Source organism: Phoca vitulina, unplaced genomic scaffold (assembly GCF_004348235.1).
Source record: "Phoca vitulina isolate PV1807 unplaced genomic scaffold, GSC_HSeal_1.0 scaffold7, whole genome shotgun sequence".
Classification (NCBI taxonomy): domain Eukaryota; kingdom Metazoa; phylum Chordata; class Mammalia; order Carnivora; family Phocidae; genus Phoca; species Phoca vitulina.
Window position 1 is genome coordinate 14312333 of NW_022589710.1, and position 14586 is coordinate 14326918.

General features: G+C 33.5%; 1 pseudogene; it reads left to right on the forward strand.

Moving 5' to 3' along the window:
* The first annotated feature begins 5136 nt into the window (after positions 1-5136).
* LOC116632636 lies at positions 5137-5751 on the forward strand (annotated as a pseudogene).
* The last annotated feature ends 8835 nt before the right edge of the window (positions 5752-14586 follow it).

The following is a 14586-nucleotide window of genomic DNA, read 5'->3' on the forward strand; positions in this document are numbered from 1 at the left end:
AAAGGAGGTCATGGAGTGAGGACCCAATCTGATAGAATTAGTGTCCTCAAAAGAAAAGCATAGAAAATGAAAGGCCTGTAAGGACATGAGAAAGCTGCCATCTACAAACTAGAAAAAGCACTCTCACCAGAAACTGAATTGGCTGGAACACTGATCTTAGACTTCTAGCATCCAAAACCATGAGAAAGTAAATTTCTGTTGCTTAAGCCACTCTGTCTGTGGTATTATTACAGGCAGTCTGAGCCAACTAATATACCCAAGAATCTATCAGTGGAGGAGAGGATGAAAAGGCATTTTCTTCCTCTTTCTCAAAATAGAATACCAAAAATTCCCAAGTATAAAATAAATGTTAATATCTTGCCTTCACATGCTGTAGTCCTATTTATTCTTCACACTTGTAGTTAGGCAGAGCTAGCACTGTTAATCCCATTTTACAGATGAGGTGGAATGCAGCTAAGCCAAGATTAGACCTAGATCTTTTGACTCCTAGCCCAAAGTTCTTTTATTCCACCTCATGCCATCTGACTCAGAGTAGCTTCAGAGATCTTTCCACTCCTGAATCAGCTCATCATTAAAAGATCTCTAGTAAGCCTAGCACTGCTTCAAGGAAAAGAAGCTAGACTCAAAAAGTTACCTCTTAACAGATAAGCAAAATTACCTGTTATTGCTCAGGAGAACCATTAAATCTACAAAATTGAGGAAAAAATTAAAGATAGAGTTGTGCTAATTTTAATGATTAGAGTGATGATAATTTTCATCTTTTAACAAAAGCTTCTCTATATGCCACATTTGAACTGTGACCAGCTGTGACACAAAGGGATCTTGGCCACTCGTTGCTTTGGGACACACATCGAGATCCCCTATTGGGAGAAAGAGCTCAGCCACAACTTGAAGTTCACTACATCCACCCTTCTGATTAATTTGGAGCAGTGGAGCACTTAAAGAAACAGGTGCTATCTGGAGGATTAATGTCCCATATCTCATGGAGAAGCCCATCTATAGGCCCTGGTGTTACTTTTTAAATCTCTGAGCTCTGAATGTTACTCCATTAATAAGGATTTCAATAGCTTAGTAATTAGCACCAATATGACTCTACCATGAAAACAACATTTACTTTCAGGCTCATCTTTCTGCTGTGCAAATCAATGACTAAAAAAAAAAAAAAAACTTTGAAAAGTGAGTGAATTTTAGAGTGTTTAGCATAATTGATTTAGGGCTCATATTCAAAATATTTCATCCATCCATAATGTCCTAAAATGTGTCTCTTTCCTAATAGGCAGTCCAAAACCTCTTGTACTCACTTTTGGTTTCAACTTTCCCTAACAGAAAATGCCTCTCTTTGCTACTGTTTCAACTGTTCTTGAGGACAACTGCCTAATCCTAGTGCTGGGGAAAATTTGGTTGCTTTTAGTGTATGGGCCTCTCAATATCAGCAGTTACCATATTCTCTCTTCTGGGTCTAGTTTGCATTGTGCTGGAAAATTGAGGCCTATCCTGAGTATTCATATCTCTCTAGACTGACTGTGAAAAGCCCTTTCCACTGAATCATCTCATTATGTGGCCCTCAAAAGAGCCATTCTCTCCTAATTTGTCCTCAAGTTGTTGTCACATTAAAAAGAATGGAATATTTAACTAATGTAGAATGTAAATTTATTCAAGTTAAAATATATTTTGCTTGTGGTAATTTCTATGTGTATCCAGAGAAAAGGGAGATTTTAAAATTGGAAACATCAAAAATTATGGACAGCATTTTTTAAAAAAAATATTAACCTAAATATCCAGTAATAGGGAGTTGGTATAGATGGAGAGATGAAGATAGATTGATGTAGCTATTTCCATTCAATAAAGGACTCTGCATCTAATATAAATGATACTGAAGCTTCTGGTCCTACTTGGCAGACTATCAACATAGATGTTTACCTTCCTTCCTCCAAAATTCCTGTAAAAATTACAATAAAGAGATACAGAAGATAGTAAGTTCATAACAGCACCAAAAAGGGAAGAGAGAGAGCTATCAGCAGACCAGAGATTTATTAAAATCTCTAGAAGATGGCAAGTAGATGGATCATATTGTCAGATAAAATAAAAGCAAAGAGGCAAATGTCCCAGAATTGAAGACACCTGGTTTCAAACTGAAAGATGTAGATGCTGAGCACAATGAATGAAAAAGACTAGTATCTAGAAATAGCCACATGAAATTTTGTAACACACCAAATATAAAGAGAATATCCTAGAAGCTTCCAGGAAAAGGCTATAGGAACAAATTATGTAAGGTCTGTGAGGTCTGATAGATTCACTACTGTCTTCTTATAATCATGAGATTGCATACAGAAGCACAGTCATGCCTCAAAAATAACGTTAATGGACTGGCCTCTATAAGATTAGTCCTAACTCAAATACCCATCCCCCTGTCACTCTAACATCTGTCCTCATCAATCACATCACAAACTATTTTGGTCAATCTTTTATTGAATTTTTAATAAACACATGATAAAATAAATATCTTAATAAATGTATGGTAATACATATATAGCATAAGTTGATTTTAAAATAAAATTGCAAATCTTGAAAAGATGTTAGATTTCGTAGAGTTGATGAAAGTGTTGGTTACTTCTTGAATCACCAACAAAGCCATTGCTAAATGAGGATTAGTAGAGTAAGATCAGTTAATGATGGATGAGGGGAAAATCAACCAGGAAAATAACAGGAAAGTATTTTCAAAGGAGAATCATTTAAAAATTAAAGAATCTAAGATAAGCTCCTGGAGGGAAGTCTTAAAATATTTTTGTAGAAATTGCTATCTTTATGACTGTGCTAGGAAGTGAAATATAACTTGGGAGATGTCATATCATGTTATCATTTATTTTTATCAGAAAACAGTACCCCAAAACAATCCAATTTAAATAGATTTCTATTAAGTGGGCTTTTCTGGTGCTGATTTCCCTAGAAAACAGGAGACTTCCATATATATATATATATATATATATATATATATATATATATATATATAAGCAAAAACAGAATAGTGTTAGTTTTCTCATCAGGAACAATAAATGCTGAAAATAGTGAAATCATGTCTTCAAAATTGAATATAAAATGACTTTATAACAATTCCATGTATAATCAAACTACTAATCAAATATGAAAGCAAAAGAATGACATTCAAGAACTCTTAAGGTTTATCTTTCATATACTCTTCCGAAAAAAAAAGTACATAAATATTTTCAAAGAGAAGGAAAGAAAGAGAGAGAAAGGAGGGAGAGAAATGGATATCAAGAAAATGGAATGGATGCTTGAAATAATTTTTGTTTTGCATAATGAAGGGCTAAGTAATTTGACCAAAGCCAACCACATTCAGAAATAGGTAAATAAATAAATAGATAAATAAATAAATAATCTTGATGAAATATATTATTAAATTTTTTTTCTTAAAAGTATCAAAGATATATCAAGATCATGAGTAATTACAGGATAAAAATCCAAGGCTTGGGAAAAGGTTTGTCCTCTGAGCAGTTGCTGATCTAGAAGAGGTAGCCAATATGTGCTTTCAAAAGCTTCTTAGAGCAAAAGGGAGAAGTCAGAGTTCAGGGCCCACCCAACACAGGGACTTGGGACCCCAAATGGCTACACCCTAAGAATAGTAGTAAAACAAAAATAAACCAACCTTTGTCCAAATAGTAGACTCACTTCTTTTTTAAATCTCAATAGCCCATGAAATCTCAGGCTGTGAGCTTGCAAGTATACCCTAGATTGTTAGTACCCCACTTTAGAGGAAGAGAATGTCAATCTGAGCCTCGTATTACTCCATCAAACACTTTTTTTTCAAACACAATGCCCAGCACTCACTGAAGCATAAAGAAAAACAATATCATGAACGAGAACCAGCAGTGATAAAAATAATCAAAATAGTGATAGGTATTATCAGACGCAGTTCAACTCCGCTTACCATTTTTGAGGAAAAGAAAAGTAAGCTCCAAAAATTTCAGCAGGAAGCTGCCAACTATAAAAAGTGACTTAGAGGATTTGAAAAAGAAATATATTGAAATTTGAGAACTGAAAATTTCACAAACAAAATTAAGAATTTAATGGGAATTCAACAACATATTGGACAATTGAAGAGAGTGAACTGAAAACAGGTCAGAAGACACCCTCCAGAATGTAAAATGCAAGCAGCAAAAACGGTGGAAAACATGGAAGAGAATATAAAAGACAGAGAATTCCATGAGAAATTCTAAGTTCTGGCATCTAGAAGAAGAAAAAAGAGACACTGGCAATATTTGTGGAGATTGGGCTTCGAATTCCCCCCAAACTGATGAAAAACACCAATCTTCAGGAATCCCAATAAATACCAAGCAGACTAAATGAAAGGAAATCCGTACCTAAACACATCATAGTGAAACTGGATCAAATCAAATAAATATTTAATGCAACTAGAGCATCTTGCCTTCAAGGGAGTAACAGAATGACAGGTGACTTCTTCACAGTAGCAGCAGAAGTCAGAAAGAAACTGCTAACCTAGAATTTGTAACCATAATAATAATAATAATGACATTTCGGATGAATAAAAAATTGAAAGAATTTACCACTGGGAAACCTGTACCCACAGGAATTTGCAAAGGATGTTTTCTAGGAAAAAGGGAAATAATCACTGGAGAAGATCAAGGGGGCAAAAAATATAAAAAGAATAAAGAACAAAGAAAGTTGCAAACATGTGAGTTAATCTCAATAAACATTGACTCATAAAAAATATATGTAGCTTGGGAATGATGGAAATATAGGCAAGTGTTTTAAGCTTTTTGTATGAACCAGGAGAAGAGTAAAATTATTGATTAATATTAGATATTGATCAGTCAATGATATGTTTTTAATTCCTAAGATGAACACTAAAAGATAAAGACCATAACACTTCTAAATAAAAGATAGGAAGAAAAAAGTAACGATTAAAAAAATCAGTTCAAAGTCAAGAAATCCAAAGGTTGTGAGTCCATAGGACATAAGGTAATTCCTGGCTAAAGGTTCTCCACTAAGGATCTGGGGCCACCATGGTCTCCAGGTATCAGAATTGATACCAAATCAATTTGCTGGGGAAAGCAAGGATTCAAAGAATCTCTTTACTTTTTTAAACACACAGGTGCTATGATGATATGTGGAATGTCCCAGTTCATTCATGAATCATTTCAACAAGCTCGTTATGATAAGCACATCACATTCAAGAAAGGCATTTCTTATATCCTGGAAAAGACAGCAGATACAGGGACTTCTTAGGAGACCCTGGCAATGTTCCTCCTGATTTTAATTCCTCAGAAAGTAAAGATGGAAAATATGAGCTGGTAGCAGCAGCAAATTAAGTTATTCCAGAAGAGATGAAAGATTTAATGACAAAGTTACATGAAGAAGCAACATACAGAAAGTCTGGTGGTAGGATTCTTCACCAAAGTGCTTTGTTACACTCATAGAAGAATCAAGAAAGTTAAAGATAATGAGCAAATGAAATTAAGAATTCAGGCTCTGATCTGTGCATCTAACAACAGGCTTGGGACATCACAGAAGAACCTATAAAGGTGCCTCATGCTTTCGATTCTGCAATATTTATTCTGGGGTTTTCTTTGTGATCATGATAAAGGATCTCAATCTTTTACCACCAATTTATGTTGATTACGTGACTACTTGCTTTTGCCATCAAAATCTCCTTGAACTTTGTTATGTCTTGTGTGTGTGTCAATATTCTGCAATTTCAGCTGTTTCTGCTAAAATTTCACTGCTTGAAAGTGACTGAATAATGATATAATACTTATCCTTTCCATCGTCCAGATTATTGGAAGTTGAATTTGAAATTGTAGTAGAAGAATTGCACAGGAAAGTCTTTGACAAGAAACAATATAAAAACCATGCACAATTATTTTTTGTATAGCTAGTTTCTTAGAAGAAATATTTCTAACAAAACATTCTCATTGTGCAATTCTAAGACAGTAATTTTTTGAGTTAGTCATTCTATGCATTATAAATTTTTTATGCTTTCTAATTTTTTACTAGAAATGGAGAAAAAATAGCAAATTTGTGAGTCACTTTTTAAATAGGATGATTATTTGTGAAAGTGAAGTTTTGGGTTTGATTATAGCTTTAGTGCATATTAGTCAAATTGAAGTCCTTTTCATGAGGTGACAGATATGTGAAATTTGAACACAATTTTAGAAAAACAATGTATACATTGCCAACAGTTAACTTTGACAAGTTAAATAAAACCCCAATTCACTAGTTTTAAACTACTTAGATATAAACAGGTATTTATTTCTCTGCCTGGCATCTATCTATGTTTAGAAAATGTGACCCAAATAAAAATGGTTCATCAATGAGTGACTATAAAATCTCATTTTAAATGAGCAAAGGAATGTGAGTACAGTAGCCTAGCGGTGTAAGTTTTTCTTCAGAATAATGGTTTTAAGCACTTATTTGTAAAAGCTACAGCCTGAGCTCTTTTGGGAATTTCCCCGAGACTGCTAACTTTCTTATAACAGTTAATGGTGATCCCCAGATATAATTATTTACATTTCAATGAAAAAATATATTAATATTAGAGATTCTTCTCTAGAAGCTTTCAAATGTAAATTTCTATAAATTCAAAAAAAGAAAATTCTTTGTAATTTTAACATTAAAAGAAATTTAAGGGTTTTGGTTTTTTTTTTGCCCTTGAGGATGTTAAAAATCCTTTTAAGTTCTAGCATTGAATAAGAAGAATCTGAGGAATTGCAGCTTCTTTGTTTTTAAAAGTAATTGATAAAACTTGTTTGTGCATGAAAACTTCTATTTATTTCATATTCTATTTATGCTGTAATACCATCTTAAAAGCGGAGTTTTAAGATACTTGGTGTTTGGCTTATTATTTCCAGACATATTTCATATCCTATATTTTTAGAGCTTTTAAATATGAAAAATATTTCAGTAATCAGTTGTGCTTACTTGTAAAAACTTACTTAAGTTTTATAACCTGCTTGCATTTGTGATTTTTAAATAACATTTAATATTTCATAGCATACTTAAGTTTAATAGAAGTCATTGTTTTAAATATAAGGAAAAAGTGACATTCCAGCAAGTAACATACATCTGAAACATGATTACATATAAGGTGAAAAGGTTTCTTCTTTTTTACTTTTCATTTGAATTATTAATACCTTGTTTGGCTCTATTTAAATTGAATTGATATACTTCGCATTTATATTAATTCTCATTTTATATAAAATTTTATAATAAAATAATTAGCACTTAAAAATAAAAGTCAAAAAAGAGGAAAAAAGAAATACAGAATAAGTAGAACAAATAGAAAGTACATTAAGACACTAGCTTTAGGGGCGCCTGGGTGGCTCAGTCGGTTAAGTGGCTGCCTTCGGCTCAGGTCATGATCCCAGGGTCCTGGGATCGAGCCCCGCATCGGGCTCCATGCTCAGCGGGAAGCCTGCTTCTCCCTCTCCCACTCCCCCTACTTGTGTTCCCTCTCTCCTGTCTCTCTCTCTGTCAAATAAATAAATAAAATCTTAAAAAAAAAAAAAAAGACACTAGCTTTAAATTCAATACATCAGTAATGACAGTTAGTTAATATAAATGGGCTAACTGTTCCAAGTAAAAAGTAAAAAGTACCATATCAGAGAGATTATATATATATATAAAAGAATTATCTAAAACATATAGCACATGGTTAAATGTAACAGAATAAAAAAGATATGCTATGAAAACAAAGTTATATTAATACTAGACAAAACAGAATTTAAGGCAAAAAACATTACTAATCATAAAAATGGTTACTCACATTCCGAAAGTTTCAATCCACCAGGAACACAGAGCAAATATTAAATTTAATAAAAAATAATAACAAAATTTTAATAACTCTAACAATATAAACTCTAAGTTTCTAAAGCAAAATGTTAAAGGATGATAAGAAATAGATAAATTCATAATCATACTATGAATCATAGCACATCTTTTCAACAATTGATAGAGCAGAGACAAAAGCCATAAAGGCCCTAAAATAAACCTCAACATTTTCAAAACATTTGAAGTAATATAGAGTGTATTCTCTAATCAGCACAACTTATCAAAACTGTGTATTTCTAAAAACAACAACACAGGTTGTGCTAGTAGCCAAGATGGAATAACATGGACCAGTTTATCTTTGTATCATAAACAACTAGAAAATCAGACAAAATATATGAAATGGCAATTTTTAGACATTGGACAAAAAGCAATATAGGACTATGATCCACGAAAGAAGAGAAACAAACAAGATAAGCCCTATTATTGCCCAAGTTTATGTCCTGGGAGGCAGTTACCAGGCTGCAGTAGGGAGCTGTGGGGGGAGGGGCTCAACATAGAGCCAGCCAGTCTTGCTAAGTTGAGGAGACAGACAGGAAAGCTCAGGAAAATCAAGACAACCAGAATTTGTAGGTTGGGGTAAAAGGAGAGGAGGGAACTACACAAAAAGAGAACTCTAGAAATCTCCAGAGGGGTCCTTTTGAGTTTGTGGCTGAGGAAAAGCCCCTGGAAGGGAGTAGCTGAAACAATTTCCTAAGCATACAAGGCTAGGAATAGTTTGTGTTCCTACCAGCTGGAATGGAAAGACCTATAATAGATGAGGCATCGAATAAAATTTTCAAAAGTGCATTACCTAAGTAGTGGGGTAATATCAGTCATAGATTAAAAGCTTAACAAAAAACCTCAAAACATTTCAACTGATACAAGGTAACTGTACTGCACACCAAAATAAAATCCAGTAGTATTAAAAGGAAAACAAAATCCAACACCAAAAATGTGCAATTTACAATGTCTAGCATCCAATAAAAAATTACCAGATATGCAAAAAGCAGGAAACTATAACTTATAACAAGAGGAAATATCAATCAATAGAAATGGACTCAGAAACAGAGATAATAGAACTAGTGGATAAAGATGTTAAAAATGCTTCATATTTCAAGAAGGGAGAGAAAATGTCAGCATGCTAAGGAGAGAAATTGAAGATATAAAAAAAGAACAAAACCAAACTTTTAGAGATGAAAAATATATCTGATAGAATATAATAACTAGATGGAATAATAACAACAATAACTAGATGGAATTAACATCATATTTAGATACTACAAAAGAAAAGATCAGCAGATTTGAGGACATAGCCATAGAAACTACAATGAATATGAAGGAAAAAAAAAATGTTTTAAATCAGTGATCTGAGGGCTGGCTCAAATGGTGGAGCATATGACTCTTTTTTTTTTTTTTTTTTTTAAAGATTTTATTTATTTATTTGAGAGAAAGAGAGAGAGACAGAGAAACAGCATGAGAGGGGAGAGGGTCAGAGGGAGAAGCAGGCTCCCCGCTGAGCCGGGAGCCTGATGTGGGACTCGATCCCAGGACTCCGGGATCATGACCTGAGCCGAAGGCAGTCGCTTAACCAACTGAGCCACCCAGGCGCCCAAGCATATGACTCTTGATCTCAGAGTTGTAAGTCTGAGTCCCACATTGGGTGTAGCGATCACTTAAAAATAATAAAAATTTTTTTAAAAAAAATCAGTGATCTGTAGAATAATATCAGGCATTCTAACATGTATATAACTGGAGTACACAGAAGAAGGGCAGTGAAAAGAAAAAAATGAACACAAAAAAAGACCTCTCTGAAATTTGATGAAAAAATATATAAATCCACAGAAACAAGCTCAATGACTGCCAACCAAAAGAAATATAAGGAAAGCAATGCCATGGCATATCAGAATCAAATTACAAAATGCCCATTGATAAAATCTTAAAAACAGCCAGAAGGAAAAAAGACTCACTATGCGTAAAGGAGCAAAGATTGAAATAACAGCATTCTTATCAAAAACTATTTGAACCAATAATGGAGAGACATTAAAATACTGAAAGAAAAAAAAAAAAAAACTTGTTACTTAGAATTCTTGGCCAGAAAAAAACTGTATAAAAATAAAGGCAAATAAAGACTTTTCAGAAAAATAAAAGTTGAGAGAATTTATCTCTAGCACCTGCCCTGCAAGAAATGTTAAAGAAAGTTCTTTAAGCAGAAGAAAAATGAGGAAAATTTAACTCTACAGAAAGGAATAAAGAGTGCCAAATGATAAACATATGAGTTAACAAAAATATATTTTATCTCATTTTTAAATCTCTTTAAAAGGTCATTGACACTTTAAGGCAAAAATAGTAACACTGGATTGTGTGGATCATGTGGTTTATAGCCAATGTAAAATTAAAATGTATAACTGTAATAGTACAACAAATGGGAGGGAATAAATGGAAGTATATTTTTATAAGGCTCTTACAATAGAAAGGAAATGTTATAACAGTATTTGAAAGTAAACTGTGATACATTAAAGATGTATATTGTAATCCCTAGAGTAAGAACTATTAAAATATAAAAATAAAACAGAGATTTATCTAAGAGACTGATATGCTATAGGTTTTTGTAAAAATTCAACTAATCCAAAGGAAAACATAAAAACAAGAAAAAATGAACAAAAAGCAGAAAAGACAAATAGGAAACAAGTAGCAAGGTTGTTTTAAAATCAGCCCTATACCTATTTATATTAAATGTAAATGGTCTAAATACTGAATTGAAAGGCAAAAATTGTTAAATTGGCTAGAAAATGAAGCCCCAACTATATGATATCTATAAGAAACCCAATTTAAATATAAAAATGCTAATAGATTAAAATTACAAGGATGGAAAAAGATATAACATGTAAAAATTAGTCACAAGAAAAGTGTCATGATTATACTAATATCAGAAAAGTAGACTTGAGAAAAGAAAATATTACCAGGAATAAAGAGATAGCTTTCATATGATAACATTAAGAGGATATAATAGTCCTAAATGCTTATGCATTTAAGTAACAAAGCTTCAAAATGTATGAAGCAAAAATGGGTAGAACTTCCAGAAGAAAGAGATAAATCCAAATTAAAATTGGAAATTTCAGTACTCATCTTTCAATTATAGTAGAATAAATAGCACATGAACAAAGATGTGGACGATTTGAACGCTACTATAAACCAACTTGACCTAATTAATATTTACAGAAAAATTATACCAATAAATAACACATTAACATTCTGTTTAAGTGAATATTCTTTAACAATAAATAGAAAACAGTATTATTTACCATAGCATCTTGAAAATATTAGAAGACTGAAACCATACAAAGTATTTTTCTGACCACCATAGAATTAAACTAGAAATTTTAATAATACAATTTTCTGGGAATCTCCAAGTATTTGGATATTAAACAACATATTTACAAATAAGCCATGGGTCAAAGAGGAAAGCACACACAAAAAAGTAGTATTTTAAACTGAATGAAAAGTTTAAAAATATAACATATCAAAATTTGTGGAACACATCTAATGAATGGTTGAAAGGGAGAAAATATGTGCTTATAGAAAAGAGGAAAGATCTAAAATCCACGATATAAGATTTCATGTTATTAAACTATAAAAAGAAGAGCAAATTAAACCCTAAGTAAGCAAAAGTAAAGACGTAAGAAAGATAAAAACAGACATCAAGAATTAGAAAACAGAAAAATGCTAGAGAAAATTAACAAAGAAAAAGCGATTGTTCTAGAAAGTAAGCTCTTCAGGATGTGATTCTGGCAGTGGATCCCTCACTGGTCAGACAACAGCCAGGCTCCAGGGTGATTAGAAGTGTATGGTGATTTGTAATGCACATAAAACTTGATCTAACTAACCTCCCCCCACCCTGCCATTTTTTGCCTTTTCTAAAAAAAAATTGAGCCTAAATAATTTTTTGCACATGATTCTCTCATATTTCCTCCTCGATTAAGTTAGAAATTACTAGAGGGGCGGGACTTTCTCTTAGCTTGATCATTTCCCTGAAAGAATCGTCCATAGACATTCACTTAGTATTTGTTCCTTTGACATCTGTATACAGGCACAGATAGTTAAAAAGAGGAAGTATCAAAGAAATTGTAGAACCGTGAGTATTTCCTTTCACTATGTTTCCAACTTTCCTACTAAATGTCTCTTGAGAACTATTCTGGATTATGCATTTGAGAGGTAGATAAAACTTTTTGGGAAAACTATGGGTAATACCTCAGGCTTTGGTATCTCTGTGTGTTCTCTGGAAAGAGTGCTCTGAGAACATCCATGGGCCCTACATGGCCATGTTGAGATTTCTTTTATACTCTGCCAATAATCCTCTCCACCAAAAGTAATTGAGGGGAATGGTGAGCCCAAATTTATCAGACAGATGCCCAGCATACAGTAGTCCTCAGCAGCATGGCTCACCCACATGCAACCTGCCATTAAAACTGTGCGGCCAGCACAAACTCTCATTTTGCTCTTGTTAGTATGCTGGAAAACCACAATGATCATGATTTACTCAAGCTAAGCCCAACTCTTTTCATGAAGAAAAAAAAAAATGGGCCTGGCTAAAGGGAAAAAAGGAAATTTCCCACAAGAATCATTCCAATTTAAATTCTGACTGGATCTTTACAGATCTCAAGTGAAAACATAAAAAGAACTATAAGGAGGGGAAAAGACAGCCTTGGACAGGGGCGCCTGGGTGGCTCAGTCGTTAAGCGTCTGCCTCCGGCTCAGGTCATGGTCCCAGGGTCTTGGGATCCAGCCCCGCATCGGGCTCCCTGCTCCGCGGAGAGCCTGCTTCTCCCTCTCCTGCTCCCCTTGCTTGTGTTCCCTCTCTCGCTGTGTCTCTCTGTCAAATAAATAAATAAAATCTTTAAAAAAAAAAAAAAAAAAAGACAGCCTTGGACAGAGCACAGCAAATTGGAAAAGAAATCTGAAAGATGGATTCCCCAAAGACAATTAGCTTAATTATTTCCATGGGCATCCACTGCATTCAGTATGTATTGATTGACTTTACTGTTAATTAGACTAAATGACCTTGAGCATTTCTACAAAATCAGTTACATTCTATAGAGCATTTATTTTCAGTGGTATCTGACAGCAATTCAGCTCTTATCTTTTGATATTTAAAGTATGCAAGGGATTTAAAGTATACTTAAACATCTGTTGAAAAAGGATAAATGAAGAAAATCAAATATAAATTATTATATAATTTCCTCCAATTCTAAAATTCTGTAATCCTATATTCTGCCACTATACATTTCTTTATAGCTAAATGTGGGCTTTAAATATCAATTTTGTAAATATGCTTGAAGAAAATTAAAGTCTGTGCTGTTCCAGAAAAAATAATTTGAATAAATGAATTTATAAGGAAGCAATTAATTAACTGATAATTAAGAGAACCTAATATATGGAGAATTAGTCAGGACCTGGGCTCCTGAAATGGGCTGAAATGAAATGGGCTATTGGAAACTCTGAGATAGAAGGTAAGTGATCAATGAAACTAGTAAGGGGATTCCTGCACTGGAAAGGCAGTTGAGCTTAGTGATTCCACAGGTCCCTTCCAAATACAACATTTCTATCATGCACTTGCATTTCTATTCAAGGCAACATGAAAATTAAGATGGAATGTGGCCCAAATATTGGGACGTGGCAAAGGCAAGGAAGAACTCTGTGTCTGACTTCCTTTGTGTAGAGTACTGGGTGGTCCTGCGATGGGATAAATCTATGGAGCCCAAGACACAGACCTCTTTCTGCTACCAACAAACAGACTGTTAAATGACCACTGTGCAAACACCTGCTCAAAAGTTCCTTTTTGCTCAATAGCTGACCTACAAACGCTATAGATGGAGGACCTACAAACATCAGCTCCCTCTCTAACAGGCCTCCATACAGAAACCCAAATGGATCTTAACATTATTACCTGTGGTAACTACATTATAGTTCAAGTGTCCTACCTAGTTTTCTACAAGTGACTTCTTGGGGTTAATTTGGAAGATGAAGATGGCAGATGAAACCAGTATGACTGCAGTCTCAATATGGGACAACATGAGGGATGGAAGATGCCGAGCGAAGCAGCCAGGAACACAGGGTTGTTCATTTATGGACTTGCACAGGGGCTCAATAGTCGAGGCAACATTCACTTCATAGACAGTTTTACCATTTTGAACTATTGTCAAATTTTGATTATAGCTTTATTGACTCAAAAAATGAGCAATTTGTCTATTTATTATGACATTTTTCTAGCATAGAGCAGCTCTATATTTTGTTCTTTGAAAAATCAGTATATTTCCACCATTCTCTAACAAAGGACAAACAAGTTTGATAATCAAAAGGCCTTGTTGGTCAAACATCTAAAATAACCTGTGTTTTTACACAAATAATTACATTTCTGACTAGCGTACCAACAGATAAATATCTGAAAATATGAGCAAAAAAGTCCTCTATTGGTATTAGTGCACAGATTAAATGTAAAGCTGTATAACACAGTTCATATCATTGGTTTTTTGTTTACTAATATTTCTGAATTCTGAACTTAAGTCTACAAATACATTCAGGACAATATAAATCACTGTGTAACAGCAAGATTCAGTTCCCATTAGTAATATACAAAGTCAGTGTTACTTAGACATAAATTAGAGATTACTCATCCACTTAATACAGTAATTGATTATTTTTTGTTATGGAAATTCTGGCAGTACAAAAATTAACTACTGTTAA